Genomic DNA, 20,406 nt, shown 5'->3' with positions numbered 1-20,406 from the left:
GGAATCATGGCGAAACCTAATCCTTATCCCTGTGTCGTAAAAGGTGACCAGGGTAGCGTCAGGAAGGGCATCTGGCATAAAAACCTATACCAAATCAGTATGTGGATCATAACGGATGATCCGCTGTGGTGACCCCTAACGGGAGCAGCCGAAAGAGGAACAACAACACGTGCGTGAGTGTGTGCGTGTGTGCGTGTTCCGACCTTAACGTTTTACCATTTGAGCATCTGTCATCAAAGTTGTATTTTGAGAATATGGAAAAAAACAAATTAATAATTTGGTCAAAAGGTCAAAGGGTCAAGGTACCGTTAAACATATGGAAGAAGTACAAATGCAAAGCAGATGGACTTTGCATTTTCAGATGCTTTATAGTTACTTCTGCCACCGTAGGTATGGGGAGGTTTTGTTTTCACCCATGTCTCTCTGTTTGTGAATGGGATATCTCGAAAATTTGTGGGTGGATTCAAACGAAATTTGGAAGAGAGCTTGGGTACACGGAACCGCTGAAACGATTAGATTTTGGTGAAGATCAGGATCCGGATGTGGATCCGAAAATTTTAAAGTGATTTTTCACCATTGAGCGATTGTGCGAAAAACGACAGACAGCAGGATTTCTGAAAAAGTTGTGGACGGATTCAAATGAAACTTGCTGGCCAGCTGGGGTATGTAACAAGGAAGAATTGGTTTGATTTTGAAGAAGATCCAAATCCGACTCCGATAATTTTTTCAGTGATTCTTCACCATTGAGTGACAGGGCAAAAATGATGGGGAGAACGATATCTCAAAAGAGTTCGGATGGATTCGGACGAAATTTGTGGACGAGTTGGTTTGGTGACAAGAACAAGCCAATTAAATTTAGTTCAGGTCTGAATCCAGATTCGGCCCATCAGTGGGACACAAAACATAAACTAATCAGCCTGGCGGAGGTATGCACTCGAACGAGTGCCCGTTTCAGGTTTATTTGTAAAGCGTGTCGTCCACTGCAGAGGATATTCAGTTATCATGTGACAAATAAACTGAGTAATATCATTATAATGGTTCACTTCGGGAGATATTGTGTTTTGTCTTTGTGTCTGTGGTGTCTGTACTGTACTGAAATGGGAGATGCTTAGCAGGCAGACACGAAGCGGAGGAACAGTCGAGCCGGGCTGTGTTGCACGAGTGCGAGCAAGGGCGTACTGTGCCCGCGGCTCCCCTTTATTCCGTACTCGGTACACTCACGAGCCGGCCGACTCCAGCATTACTACGACGCCTCAGACGGCGTGCACACCTCATATCCCTTGCCGACCCCCACGGCCACCTCCCATCATCACGCCCACCATGCAACATCACCATGCCCTTCCCCATAGGCCCGCAGACTCCACCACACTCCTCCCCCCTAAAACTATGATTATTAACTGATTATCATTATAAGAAGCATGCAGAACACGAAGGACTTCGTATAATAATCATGGAAATAAAATGAAAATAGCAAAGTATAATAGCACACCACATCATATAATGTGTCGATGCGAGCGAGTGGAGCAGCAAAGGTCAGGTCTGACCGCGTTACCGATATGAAGCAGCAAAATGAGAAGCACAGCAGCATTATGCAGCAAAAACGCCCCCAGGCGGTCCATGCTGACATGACCCTGGCCAAGGTCGTAACGACCTCTCGAGCCAACCTCCTCCGGCCCCATCAAATCCTCCGGCCCCCTCCCCCCAGGCAGACCCGACGAAGATAAACATCCCGAGGCCGGCAGCCCGCTATCTGGAAGCCGTGGCGCCAGCCTTAGACCTTGGCCGGGGGCACTGAATAGCGCCGCTGGCTGCATGCATTTAATGCGCCAAAACAACTCACGCACCACCATCAGTCGAGACGCCAACGCCCGTCCCAACGGCCTTGAGCGAACACAGCGAGTTGCGCTCGCAATCAGAGGTGGGGGTAACGCCGACCAGGGCACCAGACTTGGTTCCGAGTCGATCTCCGAGACCCCCACGGCCGCTAGACGGGAGCAACTCCACTTAAACCACACTGCAATCATAGGCTCGTTATAAATCATTACGAATAATATTCGAAGCATCGCAAATTCATTTTTCCGTACAGCGCGCTTTTTTGATAAAATCCCAGCACATGACAAAGCAATTACCTGCGGCCCGGGACAGTGGACGGCCAACTCAACCTTTTCATTTGCCACCACCGCCCCTGAAGCCCCTACATCACATTGATCATAATCCAACTCCCATTGACTGATCTCCGCCACATCCACTTTTATATGAGAACTGCTGGCATTTATTTCAACAACGTTAAACTGCATCACTAGAGCAAGGAAAAACACATATGCCATGAACAACAACCCACAACCCGCATCACGAGTCCGCTTCTTGGTTGTCGACTCGATGTTGTGACTCGCGACTCCCTCTAATGCCACGGGCCCACCGTCACCTGTCGAAGCTGCCTGCACCACACCGACGCGCATTGCCTCACGAACCTTGCCACAGCGCGGGAACTCATCGCGAGCGAAGCACGGGAACTCATCGCGAGAGCTGATACGGCTCTCGCCGCCCACCAGAGCCTCGCCCTCGGCACTCGATGAAGGCCTCGAAGAGAGTACTGGCACATCTGGAGGTACGAACCGGAGACCCAGTCCGAGGTGCGCAAGCCAGTCTCGACCCAACAGGGGGGGCCTCTCCCCTCGTACAACGAACACCGAGAGCCGGGCGCGTCGATCTCGGTAGCGCACTGAGACGTCGGCCCTCGCAAGCGGTGCAATCGCCTCACCGGTGTACGTGTATAACGACAAGGCCGTCTTGACCAGGCGAATACCGCGAAGACCACGAGCCGCCCGCTCATCCATGACCGACACTGCCGCCCCGGTATCCACGCAAAACACAGTTGGTTGGCCATTCACTTCGACCTCAACCGTGAAAGGCGTCGTCATCTCCGAACCAACGGAAAACAGACTCAACCGTGGTTGCATCTCCCGCTCTGGCTCGCCAGCATTGTCAGGCCCCGGTTGCAGGCCGATCTCCAGGTCACTGGGGTCCTCTCGCACCTCGTCATCCAAGACCCCAACGGAGGCCCCCGCCATCCGACACACACGCTTCAAATGTCCCACCTTGTGACAATGCAAACACACGGTGTTCTTATACGGGCACATTTGTCGCAGGTGCGGACCCCCACACCCCCAGCAACCGCGGAAAGTCCCTTCGCTCCAGGTGCGACCGTGCTGCGGTGCCCCCTCGCTCCAGGCGCGACCGTGCTGCGGTGCCTCCTCGCTCCCGGTGCGACTGTGCTGCGGTGCCCCTTCGCTCCTGGTGCGACCGTGCTGCGGTGCCCTCGTCCCGCACCGCCAGGCGCGCGTGCGACCTGCGGCACTAGAGCCACCGCTCGGACTCCGGGCTGCGTGACTCGCGGCACTTGTGCGATTACCGCATTGACTTCGGGATTAGCCGCCATACTCCAGCTGGAGCTACTCATTGCGTCCTGGCCAGCAATGGCACGGACATCCGTGAGCGTCTGCTCGATAGACGAAGCAGTCACGACCGCCGAGTCGAATGTGATGTCGGTTAATCGCAGGATAGCCGCTACCATCTTTGCGTCTCGCAGACCAGAAATAAAATGATCTCTGAGCCTTGTTGGACGCTCCTCTACCGTGAATTTGCAAGGCACAGCAGAATGCTTCACTCGTGCCACGAAGTCCGCAACGCGCTCCTCGCCACCCTTAGCGAGATGATCGAACTGGAACCGCGCGAGATGTAACGACTTCTCCGGCGCCAAGTGGGTCTTCATTTTCGTCACGATGTCCTGAAAGGATAGCACATCATCACTGGGTCTATTTGGAGCCACCAAATCACTCAGCAGGCGGTAGTGCTCCGTTGATAGCGAGGCGAGCAAGATCGCCTTGCGTTTCTCTTCATCCTCTACATCATTCGCCCGAAAGTAGCAACCCAACTGTTCAGAAAACAACTCGAACTCATCTCCCCCGAACACGGGTACACGTCCGTGTGCCGTGCCGCGACCTTCCGCCATGTTCCGTGAGACACTTGGCTCCGTAGCTTGGAACCGCCCTTACACACGCCGATCCGCAGATCCTCGTTCGCCAACTGTACTGTACTGAATTGGGAGATGCTTAGCAGGCAGACACGAAGCGGAGGAACAGTCGAGCCGGGCTGTGTTGCACGAGTGCGAGCAAGGGCGTACTGTGCCTGCGGCTCCCCTTTATTCCGTACTCGGTACACTCACGAGCCGGCCGACTCCAGCATTACTACGACGCCTCAGACGGCGTGCACACCTCATATCCCTTGCCGACCCCCACGGCCACCTCCCATCATCACGCCCACCATGCAACATCACCATGCCCTTCCCCATAGGCCCGCAGACTCCACCACAGTGTCCTGTTTTTTGAAGAATAATTTTGCCATTATTTAATAACTTAATTATTTAATTATATCAGGTATAAATTTTCAATTATTTCATTTCTTCCATATTTTCAATTGTTCAATTTTCAATTAATTTACTTTATTCCAATTTTCAAATATATATATATATATATATATATATATATATATATATATATATATATACATATATATATATATATATATATATATATATATATATATATATATATATATATACATATATATACATATATATATATATATATATATATATATATATATATATATATATATATTGTTACGAATTTGGGAATTCGATTGCACACAACATACAGGTTCCTTTAGTCAGCTATGTCGATAAGTGCTTGTTCCCGAGATAGCTCACCTTTCATTGTTTAAATGTTCAGAAATCGATTAGATGCGCTGCAGATCGATTTAATAGTTAGGGAACGAACAATGGAGACATCTCTCCCCCTCTTCTGTGAAGAGGAAGAACCACCCTGCCGTCCCGTGACTCATGACTCAACAACTCCCTCCCACCCGTGGTTGAGCGGGGGGGGGGGGGATGGAGCACGAGGGCATGAGTCACGCCGGGATAGGGGGAAGGGCGGAAAAGGATAAGGATGAGATCTTTTCTTTGTTCTTTGTTTGTAAGCTTTTTTCTTCGGAGAGAGTAGCCGTTTAGCAGACCGTCGGGTCCTGCTTGACTTGTGGTTGAGGCCTTCAGAAGCTTTTTGCTTCGGCTGGTTCCATGAGCTTCGGCTTCTGCTTGGCTCGGGAGAGCTTTTTGCTTCGAGCTGCTTTGCTTGGAAGGAAGTTAAGCCGGTCGCTCGGATCGAGCTGCGAGTGGTGGCTTCTTCTTCTTGGTCCGTGGAGCTCTTTGTTCTCCATTTTGGTTCCTGGCTTGGTGCGACTCATCGACCTCTTCGTGGAGGTGGTTCCTCGAAGGATCGGCGCCTCGTCTCACCAGCACGTGTTGAGAAGCGTGGGAGGATTCGCGGGAGCTCAGGAAGGATCGCAGCAATTGGATCCAGCTCGCTCTCGCTGGAGCCCGGGTCTGAAAAATTGAAGACCAGACGAGGTGGAGAGGTTCGAGTTAAGCTCTGGGTTTCAGCTCACCTGTCCTCTGAGCTGGAGCTCATGATAAAAGGCCTCAGCTACCATTTCTTGTGTATGTACGTACGTGTGTCCGTGGGCCCATCTAATAAGTAGGAACTGCTGTTAAGTGCAAGTGACTGTACATAATAAGTAGACGGTTATAGTTCTTTTGTCGTGCTTTTGTTGCTTCTATAGGTGCATACGTGTTTTGCCTTGTTTAATTGCATACGTGCTTTATTATAATAAATGTCCTTGTGTGAATGTAAACCTGTTTGTTACGTCCATTCCCTCATTGAACTGCCCCACCTTGCACTCGGAATATAGTTGGTTTTTAAATAGAATCGGGTCCGGCGAGGTCTAGCGATAATACCCGCTCGGTTATCCCAGAATGGAACGGACCGCTTAAGCAGTTCGTGTCCAAGCAGGCCTTCGCCGAGGTACGGTCCCTCGGTAGGTTACCCGCGCGGGTACTTGGGTATATCAATATTCGGCGATTGACCCTATTTCGCACGGGTAGAATATGGACTGGGCCGTGGTGGGATTAAAAACCCACCCGTGACTGGTTTCTGGTGTTGTTCCAGAAAGTCACTACTGGATTGTCCATTCGGTGGGCGAAGCGACCGCTATTGGTTGGACGCGGTCGTTCACACGCCGGACGGGCAGGAATTCTACAACAATGTATATATATATATATATATATATATATATATATATATATATATATATATATATATATATATATATATATATATATATATATATATTATTGTGGTTGACGAAATTCGCAAACCACCATTCAGGTCCCGTAAGTGAGATATCTCTGTAAGTATATGTGTAGTTAGGCCCAAACCCGTTGTTTAGAGGAAATAAATGTCATTCATTCAGGCTGCGACCCTTTTAGATAGCCGTTTTTCTTTTACTATCTTTATTTTGGACCAGCCGCCATTACTACCACCACAACCACCACCAACCACGTCTCAACAGCCATCACACAACAACCACCAACCGCAACGCCGCTTCACAACAACAGCCACGACCCTTGCCGTCACATCTCGCTCTCGCAACCATCGCATCACCGCCATTCCCGCGCCGCTTGTGGGCACCGATCCTGGACTCGTACAGGGCGCGCACCGAGCAGCGGGTGCAAAAACACCAGCCTTTCCGAGAAATCGGATCAAGAATCATTCACGCCCACTTTTCCTCTGTCCAATGGGGAGCCAGCCAGAGGTGAAGGGTCGAAGGTGAAGGAGCGAAGCCCCGGGGGCTATAAAGGGCCGCGTTCGCTCGCCGAAAAGGCAGTTGTTGAGGGAGTTTCTGAATCGGGAGAGAAAAAGAGTTTCTGAATCGCAGTTGGACGGAGTTGAGAAGAGTGGAGAGTGGGAGAGTTGGAGAGTTGTGGCGGCGGCGAAGGCAGTCGAGAGGGCGCTCGTGTCAGAGTCGGGGAGCTGTGGAGAGGGGAGGCCGGTAACGCGACCGAGGTCGCGGTGGAGACGCTCGTCACGGGACCCAAGCCAGCGAGATATCCTCATTCCCCCGAGCATCAACAACCCCCTCCTGTTTCCCCCCGCGCTGAGATAGTGTGAGAAGGGGGCCCCGTTCCCACCCCATTCCAGGCAGTGCCAGCGAGGCCCGCGGAGTCGGGGCGCCACCGCCATTTTGCGGCTCATCACCAGACGGGTAGGCTCGACGCGGTCTCGGCCCCAGGCCCGTCTGCTCCCTCATCGTTGAGGGTGGCCCCTTCCTTTTTCTTTTGCTTTGAGTATATGTGTTGTCGGCGCTGTCTGTGAAGTAAAACTGTATAAGTGTTGCCGTGTGCTCGGTAGTCGGTAGTAGATCTGCATTGTGTCTCTTTTGTTGCATTTGCTTTTTGTGCAGAATTGTAGTGTTACTTTTACATTTGCTTTTTGTGCAGAATTGCAGTGTTACTTTTACATTTGCTTTTGGTGCATAATTGTATATGTGTGCTTTCCGTTTGCCGCGGAATAAATGTGCTCTATGTTGAACTGTTTTTCCCGTTTCGCTTCGTCTTTTCTTTTATTGAATCTCCATCTTACTTCACGTAAAGGGTTGGTCGTGGGCTAAATACGCCCAATAATTAATCGAACCGTCGAGGTTGACGATAACACTGCTCGGTTATCCCGATAGTACGGAACGGGTTGCTTAAAGTGGCCCGTGTCCGAAGTCGACCTGCGGCGAGGTGCGATTGCCCGGTCTACCCTCCGTGTGGGTACTTAGGTAGGTCGAATTTGGCGAGCAACCCTATCCCATGCGGGGGGCCGATTGGTACGATCATGGTGAGGCCGAAAGGCCCACCCGTGACTAGTTCCCGGCGTTAGTCCGAGAGGGTCACGACGGGATTGTCCGTCCGGTGGGCGACGTGCCGCGATTCGAGTTACGTGGCCGCTTGCACGCCGGCGGGCGCGAATCCGCAACACTGGTGTCAGGAGTGGGATACAAACCCATCCCCCTCCTCGCGGCACTGGTGTCGGAGAGCGGGAAAACGGGCTCTCCTGTCTCCAGCTAAATTCACGAGAATCGGTCCAGGGGTGAGACGAGCGACCCCCGATTCCCTCCAAATTACGAGCGATTTAAATTAACCCTTTACGAGAAATAAGATGGCGTCTCAAGGCGAGCGGGAGCCGGGGGTATTAGGTATGTGTCGTCATGTAGGATCCATGGCCCAGGTCGGTTCTTTTTATAATTATAACCCCACCACTAACTGTGGTCAGTGGGAGCGGCTTGAGCACGAACTTTGCCGGCAAAACGGAGTCGCACAATGGCAGCGCGATCGCACCTCAGCGCAGCACGGAGCGGGCTGATATTAATGGCACAGCACGAGGCGTAAGCTCCCAGTCACCGGTTCAAGCCACGTGGTCACGGCATGTGCCATGGCAGGCGTGGCAGGATGACTATGCGAGCATTGGCAGGCTTCAGGCACAATTGGGGGATGTCTTGGAAAAGGTGAAGCGTTATGAAGAATATATCGAGGAGGTGCAAAGTGGAGTGGACGAGTCACAACGGCACGCAGACGTGCTTCAGAAAAATTACGTGTACGGGGGGACACAGCGATTGGACGATTTACTGGAACGAATTCGGTGGCAAAAACATGACTTGGCCAATAGAGTCGACAAATTATGTGGGAAAAATAATTTGGTAGTGTTTTATACCCGTCAGTTGGAATATGCAAAGAGCAAACTGAACAAAAGAATAGAGGAACAGCAGATTGGTATCTCCCAGGAAAGGAAACAATGGGAGGAAGAATGGAAAACCGAGCTTGAAAAGAAACAAAAGGAGCACGACTTGGAAGTAAAACAATTAATGGAAAAATTATTGGAGGAAGCAAGGCGGTTCAAAGAACTAAAGGGGAGAGTGAGGGAAATACAGTTGGAAGAGAAAAAATGTGAACACGATGGGGAGTTGGAACAATTGAAGGAAGAGATAAGAACAGGCAATCAGGAAAGAGAAAGCCTAGAATGGAAGATAAAAAGAGGAGAGAGACAGCTCGAGGAAAGGGCGGAGGAATTGCTGGAAAAGTCAGAACAGTTCGAAGAACTGCAGGGAGAATTGAGGGAGGAAGGAGAAAGGAAAACAAAGCTCGAAAAGGAAAAACGCGAACAAGATGGGGAATTGGAACTACTGAAGCGAGAGGTAAGGGCAAGCCAGTTTAAAAGAGAAATCCTGGAAGGGGAGATTAGAATGGGAAAGGAATGGCAGAAAAAAACTAAATGAATACAGTAAAAAAAGGGACGAATTGAGGAGGGAAGCGGTGGAAAGAAGAGATGAAATGAGTGAAGAAGCACGCAAATTGGGAAAGGAATTGGAAACAAAAACTTCTGAGATACTAAAACACGAAAACAAAGAAAGAGGATTACAAGACGAACTGAGGATGTTAAAAGAGGAAAGGAAGAGAACAGAGAATGAAACGTTAAGGAACCACAATGAGCAGATTGAACAATTAGAAGCCAAAGCAAAGTCGGAGTGTGCAGAGATGAGAAAGGAATTGGAAAAGAAACCTTCTGAGTTACAGAAACACCAAAACAAAGAGAGGGAATTAGAAAACGAGTTGAGGATGGTGAGAGAAGAAAGAACGACAACAGAGAATGAAACGTTAAGGAACCACACTGTACAGATCGAACAGCTGGAAGCGAAGGTCAGATTAAAGAATGAGGAACAAGAAAGAGTACTGAAAGAACAAGGAATGAGACAGGAGAAGAAAATCAGCCAACTGAAGGAAACCACGAGATTGCAGAATGAGATGCAAGAAAGAGTAATGATGGAAGAACGAATCAGACAGGAGAAGGAAGTCAGCCAACTGAAAGAAATAACGAGATTGCAGAATGAGGAACAAGAAAGAGTACTGAAAGAACAAGGAATGAGACAGGAGAAGGAAATCAGCCAACTGAAGGAAACCACGAGATTGCAGAATGAGATGCAAAAAAGAGTAATGAAGGAAGAACAAATAAGACAGGAGAAGGAAGTCAGCCAACTGAAAGAAATAACGAGATTGCAGAATGAGGAACATGGAAGACAGTGGAATAGGAAATACAAAGAACAAGGAATGAGACAGGAGAAAGAAATCCATCAATTGAAGGAAACGATGAGATTGCAGAACGAGGAACAAGAGAGACAGTGGAATCAACAACTGAAAGAGTATGAATTTGAAACTGAACGACAAAAGGAAAAAAATAGGTTGGAATACGAGGAGAAGTTGAAGGAGCAACGAATGAAGCAGGAAGGAGAAATCAGGAGATTGAAGGACACAAGGAGATTGGAGAGGGAAGAACGAGAGGAACAATGGAATAGAAAACAAAAAGAACATGAATCTGAGGTTGACCAATTGAAAGAAAAGCTGAGGCTGGAGTACGAGGAGATAGACAAAGAACAGCGAATGAAACACAAAATGGAGATGAACCAAATGAAGAAAACCATGAAACTGGATAAGGAAAGACAGGAGAGGAAACGAGGAAGAGTAATTAGACAGCAGCAAATGAAACACAAAAAGGAGATTAACCAAATGAAGAAAACCATGAAACTGGAGAAGGAAGGACAGGAGAGGAAACGAGGAAGAGTAGTGAGAGAACAGCGAATGAAACACAGGAAGGAAATGAGCCAATTGAAAGAAACAATGAGATTGGAAAACAAAGAGCAGGAGGAACAGTGGGAGAGAAAACAACAAATATATGAGTGTGAAATTGAACAACTAAAACGGAGAGCGAGATTGGAGTCAACAGAGATTGAGGAGCTCCGGAGGGAGAACGAACAGCTAATGGGGCTCAGAGAGAAAGAATGACTCAGATGGGAAGGAAAAAGGAACCAGGAAGAGACAGAAATAAGGAACAAGGAGAGAAAATGTATAGAGACACGGGAGACGAGACGAGGTGAAAGTAATTGGGAGGGAGAGAAAAGAACAATTAAGACGGAAAGCAAGGAGGAGGTACGCGGAAATCGTGAAAGAGCAAGGAGTGAAACAGAGGGAAGGATGGGAGCGACTTAAGGAGAAAGCAAGGTTGACCGACATAAAGATAAGGGAAAGACGCCAGAAAGAAGCAGAGACTAATAGACACGAGGGGACAACAGAAACGAATAAATGTACAGAGACACTGGAGATGGGAACGATAGAGGGAAGACTACACGATGAAGACGGGGTTAGAGACGAACACACACACACGGAGGTAGTGGAGGACCATGAGGGAGAGCTGGCGGACTGGGTGGAGACCCAGTGCGAGCAGTTGGATGGCCTCCTCCAGGAACGAGGGGAGGGAGTATGCCCCCTTGAGGCGAGTCACGACCAGGTGGGTTCGGTCGTGCTTTGCAAGGTCGAGGGGAGGAGTGCTGTGGACAGGTGCACGGAAAGCTTGGGGGTATAGAGGCCCCGGAGACCCTTGTGGGGACACGAATCCCCAGTGTGGTTGTCCCGGTGTGTGTGGTGCAAGGTGTGAGTGCGTCCCCGTGTGTGAGTGGTGTGGTGGCGATTGTGCCGGAGTGTGTGCTTCCCAGCACGCTGTGTGTGGATGAGACACCGCGGGCGAGTGCCCCCGCATGTGTGAGTGGTGTGGTTTGTGTGAGGGAAATGGCACGAGTGAGTGGAAGGCCGCGAATGAGTGGAGCCACGTGTGCGAGGGAGGTGGCATGCGTGAGTGAACGGCCGAGTGCAAGGGAGACCGTGAGTGTGAGAGAGACAGTGTGTGCAAGGTCGCTGTGTGTGAGGGAGATGACGGTGGGCATGCGTGAGCACGCAGCCGCGTCTCCCGGTGTGAATGTGATGGAATCGACTGTGAGCGTCGTAACACGCAGCTGTGCGTGGGTTGAATGGCGACGACGACGGCGACAGAGGAAAGAAAGCTGGGTAGCGGCTGTAGCTGTTTCGGGGACCGTGCCGGGTTCACCCAGCAGCGAGCGTGCGGTCCGTGCTGTGCAACGCACGAGGCCCCCACGTGCTCGCTTGCGAGAGTGAAGTCCCGGTCCGGAAACGCACGCGGTGGATTTGTCGATCCTGCGGACGGACAAAGTTTAGGCAGGATTTCGGATTTGGACCGGACGGGTTCTCCACGCGATCGTGTGTGTTAAGCTCCAACGGGCAAAGCACATGTGTTCGTGTGGGGAACCCCTCGAGACGTGGGGCTTGTGTTTTTTTTTATGCGCACGGTGATGCCATGGCTGCACGTGGGGTTGGAATCCGGCAGGAGGGGTATCCCTGCCGGATGGTACCGTCCAAGGAGGGACGAGGTACACGTGCAGCTGCATGACGTCACGGGCAGGTGCAAAGTGCGCGAGCTGTGAGTTGCCGCGCTGGTGCTGCGCATGTGAAAAAAAAAAAAGAAAAAAAAAAGCAAGCCTCACTTTCGGGTGCACAGGATTCCCGGGCAAGGGGTGGAAGACCCCCTTCCCAGGGCACAGGATGGAAACTAGTTAGGGGGAAGGGTTAGCTTAGTTAGACCGACTTCATGGGGCAGGGGTAAGTCCTCATGGAGTCCGTGGAATGGATTAGTTAGAGGTATTTAGATGAGATTTAGGTTGAGGAAATAATTTTTGGGATATTTGGAGACAGAGACAGACAGTGAATGTGTAGCGGGGACGTAGCTTAGCTACGTAGTGTTAAAAGGAACGTGCTACTAGTTTAAGGGACGACGTGGGAGCATGAGTTAGTTAGGGGAGGTAGTTAGAAGGATGGCAGAGTTCAGCAGTGAGTGTGTTGAAGAGTTGGTGAGTTGTGAGGTGAGTACTTGTTGAGTGAGTGAGGCCAGCGGGTCTGTGTGAGTGGAGCGAATGGGGACTGCATGGTGCGATGAGTGATTGGGGGGAGGAGTGACTCCCGCCCAAGGGACCCCGGGGTCAGTGTAGAGTGAGTTAGGGGGTTAGTCAAATTGAAAAATGGAAGTCGTTTTGCTGTTGGTGGGAGAGTAGGCTCGAAACCCGTTTGGAGGGGTGCAGGAGCCCTGTTGACGGGCTGGGAGCGTGGCTGCGAAAGGTGAGTATCGCTGAGTGGGTACCCCGGGCACCAGGCTAGTCGGCCGTGGTAGGCCAAGGGCCCATGGGGGGCCGGGATAGCGTAGTGGGCACGGGTGCGCCTGCTTGGTGCGGGGGCCCGGGGCACCATTAGCCGCGTGGGCAGTGTTGTGGGCACGGGTGACCCTCGGAAAGGGGCCTGGGAAGCCAGCCTGCCACGTGTGCGTTTCAGGGGAGGTGCCATGGGGGGCACTCCCCGGTGTTTAGGGAGCTGGTAGGCTCGGAGGCAGTGTCGCGCCCAGGGGTGCCATAGCTGGAGATCGGCAGAGGGTCGTGCCTGCCAAAGGGAGCCACGCATCCCAGCCATGAGACCGTGTGAGGGCACGGAGAGAAAATTGGGGGGCGAGGCCCGAAATTGTAAGGACACTAACACAGGCGACGGGAATCTGGGTTGGTAGAACCAATAGTTTAAGCGAGAGGCGCTTGTTGAAAGCCCCGGGGTAGTTTAACAGTTAAATGGATAGGGTAGAATAGGAAGTGTACCCCTCCGCAGCATCCATCCCCTCGCTCTCGTTGTGGGCCGCTGGGCCCACTTTGTGTTATAGATCGCTGAACTCTGGGGAGGCCATTCTGAGGCTTTGTTGGGCCTCGACACAGGACGCGAGCTCTCCCTTGTTCCCCTCCGGGAAGGGAACGTAGGGGTTGGGAGTAGGCTAGGTGACAGGATAGGTTAGCCGAACAAGGACAGTACAGGGGGTTATGGGACGATTTATAGTGGGGAAGTAAAAATAAAAAAATAAGTTGGGGCTAAATTGGGGTTTGACAAATTAAGGGAGTGGGTATAGACAGTGACAGGCAAAGGCGATAGGTTGGGAGGGAGACCGTAGGGTAGGTCCGAGCCCACCTTCCGAGTGGCCAGCACCACCGCACTCCCTCCACCAACCTCCACTGAACGGCAAAGGCTGGCCAGCTTCATCTGCTGGCTGCGTTGCTGCAAGGCAAAGGCCGGCCAGCTTCATCGGCAGCTGTTGTTTTGCTGCAAGGCCTGTGCCGGCTGCAGCTGCTGTGCTGCAAGGCCTGTACCGGCCGGATCGTCTGCAGCTGTTTTCTGCAAGGCCTGTGCCGGCCAGTTCATCTGCCGGCTGTGTTTGCCTGCAGCGGCCTTGTTCTGCAGGCTGTGTTTGCCTGATCACCTTTGCCATGCCATGCCCACTGCCCCTGTTCACCAGCCCCGTTCAATTTTTGCTTTGCCCCTCCCCCCCCCCCCGTTCATTGCCATGTGCGCCAGGATCAGAAAGCAACAATTTGCAAGCTGCGAGAACTGCCCTGTTGGCAGCTACAACACGGGCCTGCAGTGGCGGCCCGTGCACCGTGTTTGCGTGCATCCATTCATTCATCCATTCGTCCATCCATTCGTTGTGTTCATTGCGTGTGCCACTTGAGCTGGCACGGAGACTGCGTTTGTGCAGCCCATGCACCATTGTGGTTCACTGCGTTCAGTTCAAAAGGGAAGGCCTTGGACTGCGTGTGAGCAGCCGGCCACGTTCCCTGTCACCTGCATTGTTTGAGCCAGAGACTGCATGCGAGCAGCCTGGCTCCCTGCTAACTGCTTTCTTTTGGCAGAGTTCATTGATCCTGGGCCATGGTTTAGTGTAAAATTTGTAAGTTAAGGTTAAGATGTACTGTAAATATGAGTGCGCCCCCGGCATGTCTGTCCTAGCGCCGGCAATTTTATTTAAGTCGTCCGTGTGAGTGAGTTTGTTTAGGTAGTTACTCAGCCCTCAGGTTATTTATTTTGGGGACACGAATACCATGAATGTCGCACTCAGGGATCCGTAGGTAAAATGTACAAGGGGAAAACTACACATGATGGCACACGAAAATTTGACGACTCGGGACGAGTCTGTAAAAAGGGGAGGGGGTAGTGTTGTGGTTGACGAAATTCGCAAACCACCATTCAGGTCCCGTAAGTGAGATATCTCTGTAAGTATATGTGTAGTTAGGCCCAAACCCGTTGTTTAGAGGAAATAAATGTCATTCATTCGGGCTGCGACCCTTTTAGATAGCCGTTTTTCTTTTACTATCTTTATTTTGGACCAGCCGCCATTACTACCACCACAACCACCACCAACCACGTCTCAACAGCCATCACACAACAACCACCAACCGCAACGCCGCTTCACAACAACAGCCACGACCCTTGCCGTCACATCTCGCTCTCGCAACCATCGCATCACCGCCATTCCCGCGCCGCTTGTGGGCACCGATCCTGGACTCGTACAGGGCGCGCACCGAGCAGCGGGTGCAAAAACACCAGCCTTTCCGAGAAATCGGATCAAGAATCATTCACGCCCACTTTTCCTCTGTCCAATGGGGAGCCAGCCAGAGGTGAAGGGTCGAAGGTGAAGGAGCGAAGCCCCGGGGGCTATAAAGGGCCGCGTTCGCTCGCCGAAAAGGCAGTTGTTGAGGGAGTTTCTGAATCGGGAGAGAAAAAGAGTTTCTGAATCGCAGTTGGATGGAGTTGAGAAGAGTGGAGAGTGGGAGAGTTGGAGAGTTGTGGCGAAGGCAGTCGAGAGGGCGCTCGTGTCAGAGTCGGGGAGCTGCGGAGAGGGGAGGCCGGTAACGCGACCGAGGTCGCGGTGGAGACGCTCGTCGCGGGACCCAAGCCAGCGAGATATCCTCATTCCCCCGAGCATCAACAACCCCCTCCTGTTTCCCCCCGCGCTGAGATAGTGTGAGAATGGGGCCCCGTTCCCACCCCATTCCAGGCAGTGCCAGCGAGGCCCGCGGAGTCGGGGCGCCACCGCCATTTTGCGGCTCATCACCAGACGGGTAGGCTCGACGCGGTCTCGGCCCCAGGCCCATCTGCCCCCTCATCGTTGAGGGTGGCCCCTTCCTTTTTCTTTTGCTTTGAGTATATGTGTTGTCGGCGCCGTCTGTGAAGTAAAACTGTATAAGTGTTGCCGTGTGCTCGGTAGTCGGTAGTAGATCTGCATTGTGTCTCTTTTGTTGCATTTGCTTTTTGTGCAGAATTGTAGTGTTACTTTTACATTTGCTTTTGGTGCATAATTGTATATGCCGCGGAATAAATGTGCTTTATGTTGAACTGTTTTTCCCGTTTCGCTTCGTCTTTTCTTTTATTGAATCTCCATCTTACTTCACGTAAAGGGTTGGTCGTGGGCAAAATACGCCCAATAATTAATCGAACCGTCGAGGTTGACGATAACACCGCTCGGTTATCCCGATAGTACGGAACGGGTCGCTTAAAGTGGCCCGTGTCCGAAGTCGACCTGCGGCGAGGTGCGATCACCCGGTCTACCCTCCGTGTGGGTACTTAGGTAGGTCGAATTTGGCGAGCAACCCTATCCCACACGGGGGGCCGATTGGCACGATCGTGGTGAGGCCGAAAGGCCCACCCGTGACTAGTTCCCGGCGTTAGTCCGAGAGGGTCACGACGGGATTGTCCGTCCGGTGGGCGACATGCCACGATTCGAGTTAGTGGCCGCTCGCACGCCGGCGGGCGCGAATCCGCAACAATATATATATATATATATATATATATATATATATATATATATATATATATATATATATATATATATATATATATACATATATATATATATACATATACATATATATATATATACATATACATATATATATATACATATATATATATATATATATATATATATACATATACATATATATATATATATATATATATATATATATACATATATATATATATATATACATATATATATATATATATATATATATATATATATATATATATATATATATATATATATATATATATACATATATACATATATGAATTGTTTGTTGTTTTTAATATTCTTTTTTCAATTATTTCATTTTTTGATTTAATTTTTTATGATTATAGTTCCAGCAGGAAAGCATTAAGTGCATTTTATGGTTCAATTACTGAGATGGTTAACATGGCAACACAATTCAGGCAATCACAGCCGTGATCTCATGAGTTTGAGATAATGTCATGAGCAATAGATGTCCACAAAAAGAAAGCTCGATGTTCAACAGTTTTTGAAATATCGTGCACACAAAAGTACATGGACGGATGATTGTTCGGTTGCATGGAGCTCATTTTAATGTCCACCCGTCTCTGAGCTTATCAGAGGAGAGGGGGACAAAAAGGTTTTATTTTTTTATGATGCACAATTTCAAGTGCTGTCAATTGCCTTTTACATTAAACCCTCAAATATTTATGGGGTTCCAGGAAAATGCCACAAAAGTTAAAACCGATGGGAAAAGGGGAGTTTTGTTCCTGGGCTTCGAGAAAAATAAAGGGGAAGGTGGGTGGCAGCCAGAAATAAACACATCACAATATTGAAACGAGACGGGCACTTGGTAGAGACCGTACCTCCGCCAAGTAATGCCTGATCCAGGAGAACATATCGGGCCAAATAACTTTTTGAAATATCATGCCATATAATCGTTTTTGAGCCTCTATCTCAATAGTGAAAAAAATTAAAAAATTCTCATATCCAGATCCAGATTTGGATCTTCACCAAAATCGAACAAATTTGTCAGGGTCGCACACCTTATTTGTCCACCAAGTTTTGTCCGAATCCATACACAACTTTTTGAGATATCCTGCACAAAGACAGCCAAACAGACAGACAAACAGACAGGCAGATTGGGGTGAAAACATAACCCCCTTCACTTTCGGTCACGGAGGTAACAAACATGTAAAATAAATATAAAGCATGTTAACATTAAAAAATAAACATATCGATATAATAAAAACAGAATGAAATAAACACAAACACAAGACTTTTAGCTTTATATTGATTACAAAACAGCGATGTGGTTTTTACAAAACAGAAATTATATTACAAACTGTACTCTGCTGTAAATAGAAAACACAAGACTTACCTTGGGATGATGATGCTGCTGTTGGAGGGTGGAGTTTAGAAAGATGTGGATGTCGAACTTGCGATGGCTGTTTGATCATCGGGAGCACAACAAAGTCACTTGCTGCATTGCCACATGTAAGGGTACGACGATTCTCCTCCACCTTGACCCGGAGCAGATCTTTCCTGCTTGGACAGGAATGTTTCCTTTGGGACTGACTCAATCGGTCAATTTCCCGACCTGGATCTCAACCAATGGTACTCTATCTCTTCTGGATCTGATTTTGACAAATTTCCCTGAAAACATCTGCTGTGCTTCCTGTGCTCCAATCGGTTCTTCTGACCACGTGCTTGTGAAAGTGGACATCTCTCTGGCTGTTATCAGAGAACCACCTCACTGCCGTCGAGTCTGGCATTTCACTCAAGCCGACTGGCAGGGTCTCCAGGCAGCCATCAAACTTCCAGATTGGTCTCCCATCGCTACTTTCTCCAACATCAACTCATCCTGGGAATTCTTTAAAAGAAACTTGCTCTCCCTCATGCACAGATCTATCCCCTCTCGTCTTCAGTTGTCCTTCCCTTCTTCCCACCCATGTTTAAGTGAAGCTTGCGGCGAGGCAGTTGTCCTGAAACAACTTGCCTTTGCCTCATGGAAAGCAAACCCAATGGAGGGTAATCTCAGTTCCTTCCCTAAAGCTCGGAACAAGTGTGTATCAACCCTCAGGAGAGCCAGAAAGCAACATCTTTCGAAGCTCAAGTCTGAACTCTCAAACCTCTCTCCCTCCTCCAAATCCTGGTGGCGTCAAATCAAATCCGTTTCTGGCATATGTTCCCTCTCCATCCCTCCCTTCCCTCAAATGGCCGCACTGCTGATGCCACACGTGAAAAAGCTGAATGCCTAAACTCGGTGTTTGCATCCATCACTTTCTGTACTCAGCTTACCCAATCGCACCCAACTGTCCCTGGACTGTGTGTCCTTTTCTTCTGATAAAGTGGTGAGCTTGCTGTCAAACCTCGACTCAGATTCTGCAACCGGTCCAGACGGCATCAGCCTTCATGTCCTAAAAAACTGCTCCTCTACTCATGCTCACCCTCTCTCTGTTATATTTTCTTTCTCATTTGCTCAAGGTCATCTGCCATCTACTTGGAAATCAGCAAACATTACTGCCCTGCATAAAAAGGTGCAAAAACAGATCCCTGCAATAACAGATCAATCAGCCTTCTCCCAATCATCAGCAAGGTTATGGAATCCATCATCGCTTCAGACATTAAGTCCTTCCTCTTCTCCAATGGCTTGATTTCCGATCATCAATTTGGTTTCAGACCAGGTCACTCTACCCTGGATATGCTGCTTCTGCTCTCCCAACAATGGTTGGAGGTCCTCAATGCCAGACATGAAATCAGAGCCATATCCCTGGACATATCCCATGCTTTTGACACGGTCTGGCACCCTGCCCTGCTCACCAAACTCTCTTCCTATGGTATCCAAGGCCTTCTCCACTCATGGCTCGCAGACTTCCTCTCCTGTCGCAGTCAACGTGTGGCCCTAAATGGAGTTCTTTCATCCCTTCTTCCAGTCCAGGCTGGAGTTCCTCAAGGCAACGTTCTGGGCCCTGTTCTTTTTCTGGTTTTCATCAATGATCTCTCTGACTTTCTAGAAAATACACTTTATCTCTTTGCTGATGACTCCACCCTCTGCCGTACCATCTGTCATCCCTCAGACCGGCAAGCAGTAGCTTCTTCGCTCACTGCAGATATGGGTAAAATCACAAACTGGTCCAACACTTGGAACATATCTTTCAATCCTGAAAAATCTCACACTCTCACGATGTCTCTCCGAAAAGACCGTTTGGACCCCCCCCCCCCACCCCCAACTACTTTCTCAACAATCCTCTGGAAGAAGTCCTTTCTTTCAAGCTTCTGGGTCTCACTATCTGCCATGTTCTTTCCTGAGAAAGCCACATTTCCAAAGTGGCCTGCAAAGCCATTAGCCGACTGGGAATCCTCCATCATGCGAAGTCCTTCCTCTGCCCACCGAGCTTCTGACCACATACAAAGCTTTTGTCTGCAGCTGGATGGTGTACTGCTCTCCTCTCTGGGCTGGTGCTCCTGGCTCCCACCTTTCTCAGCTTCACGCTGTGGAAACCAAGGCATTTTGGATCATTGGTATCTCCCGTGATGAGGCTGAGTCTTTGGGCATCTCACTCTCTCACCGCAGGCAGGTCGGTGGTCTTTCTGTCTTCTACCGTCTCCTCTCCAGTCTTGCGCCTCCAGCTCTGTCCCCACCATATTTACGCAGGGCGCTCAAGGTCCGCCACCAACCCCTTTCAGGTAAAACTACCAAAATCACAAATCACTGCTCCCCTTCACTCTTTCATTCCTCTTTTTTTCCCCACCTTTGGAATAAACTCCCTCACTCTGATCAATCCCATTCTTCCCTCCAGGCCTTCAAAATAGATGTTTACCACCACCTCTTATCGTACACCCATCCAAATCCTCAATCTTTTCTATCCCCGTTAATCCACCCCAAACCCACCTCCTTTAAAATCCCTGCTTTTATTCCTGAAAGTCGCTGAAA

Source organism: Eptatretus burgeri, chromosome 5 (genome assembly GCF_056783735.1).
Source record: "Eptatretus burgeri isolate ZD-2024b chromosome 5, Ebu_testis_v1, whole genome shotgun sequence".
Lineage (NCBI taxonomy): Eukaryota > Metazoa > Chordata > Myxini > Myxiniformes > Myxinidae > Eptatretus > Eptatretus burgeri.
Note: the sequence above shows the minus strand (reverse complement) of the source record.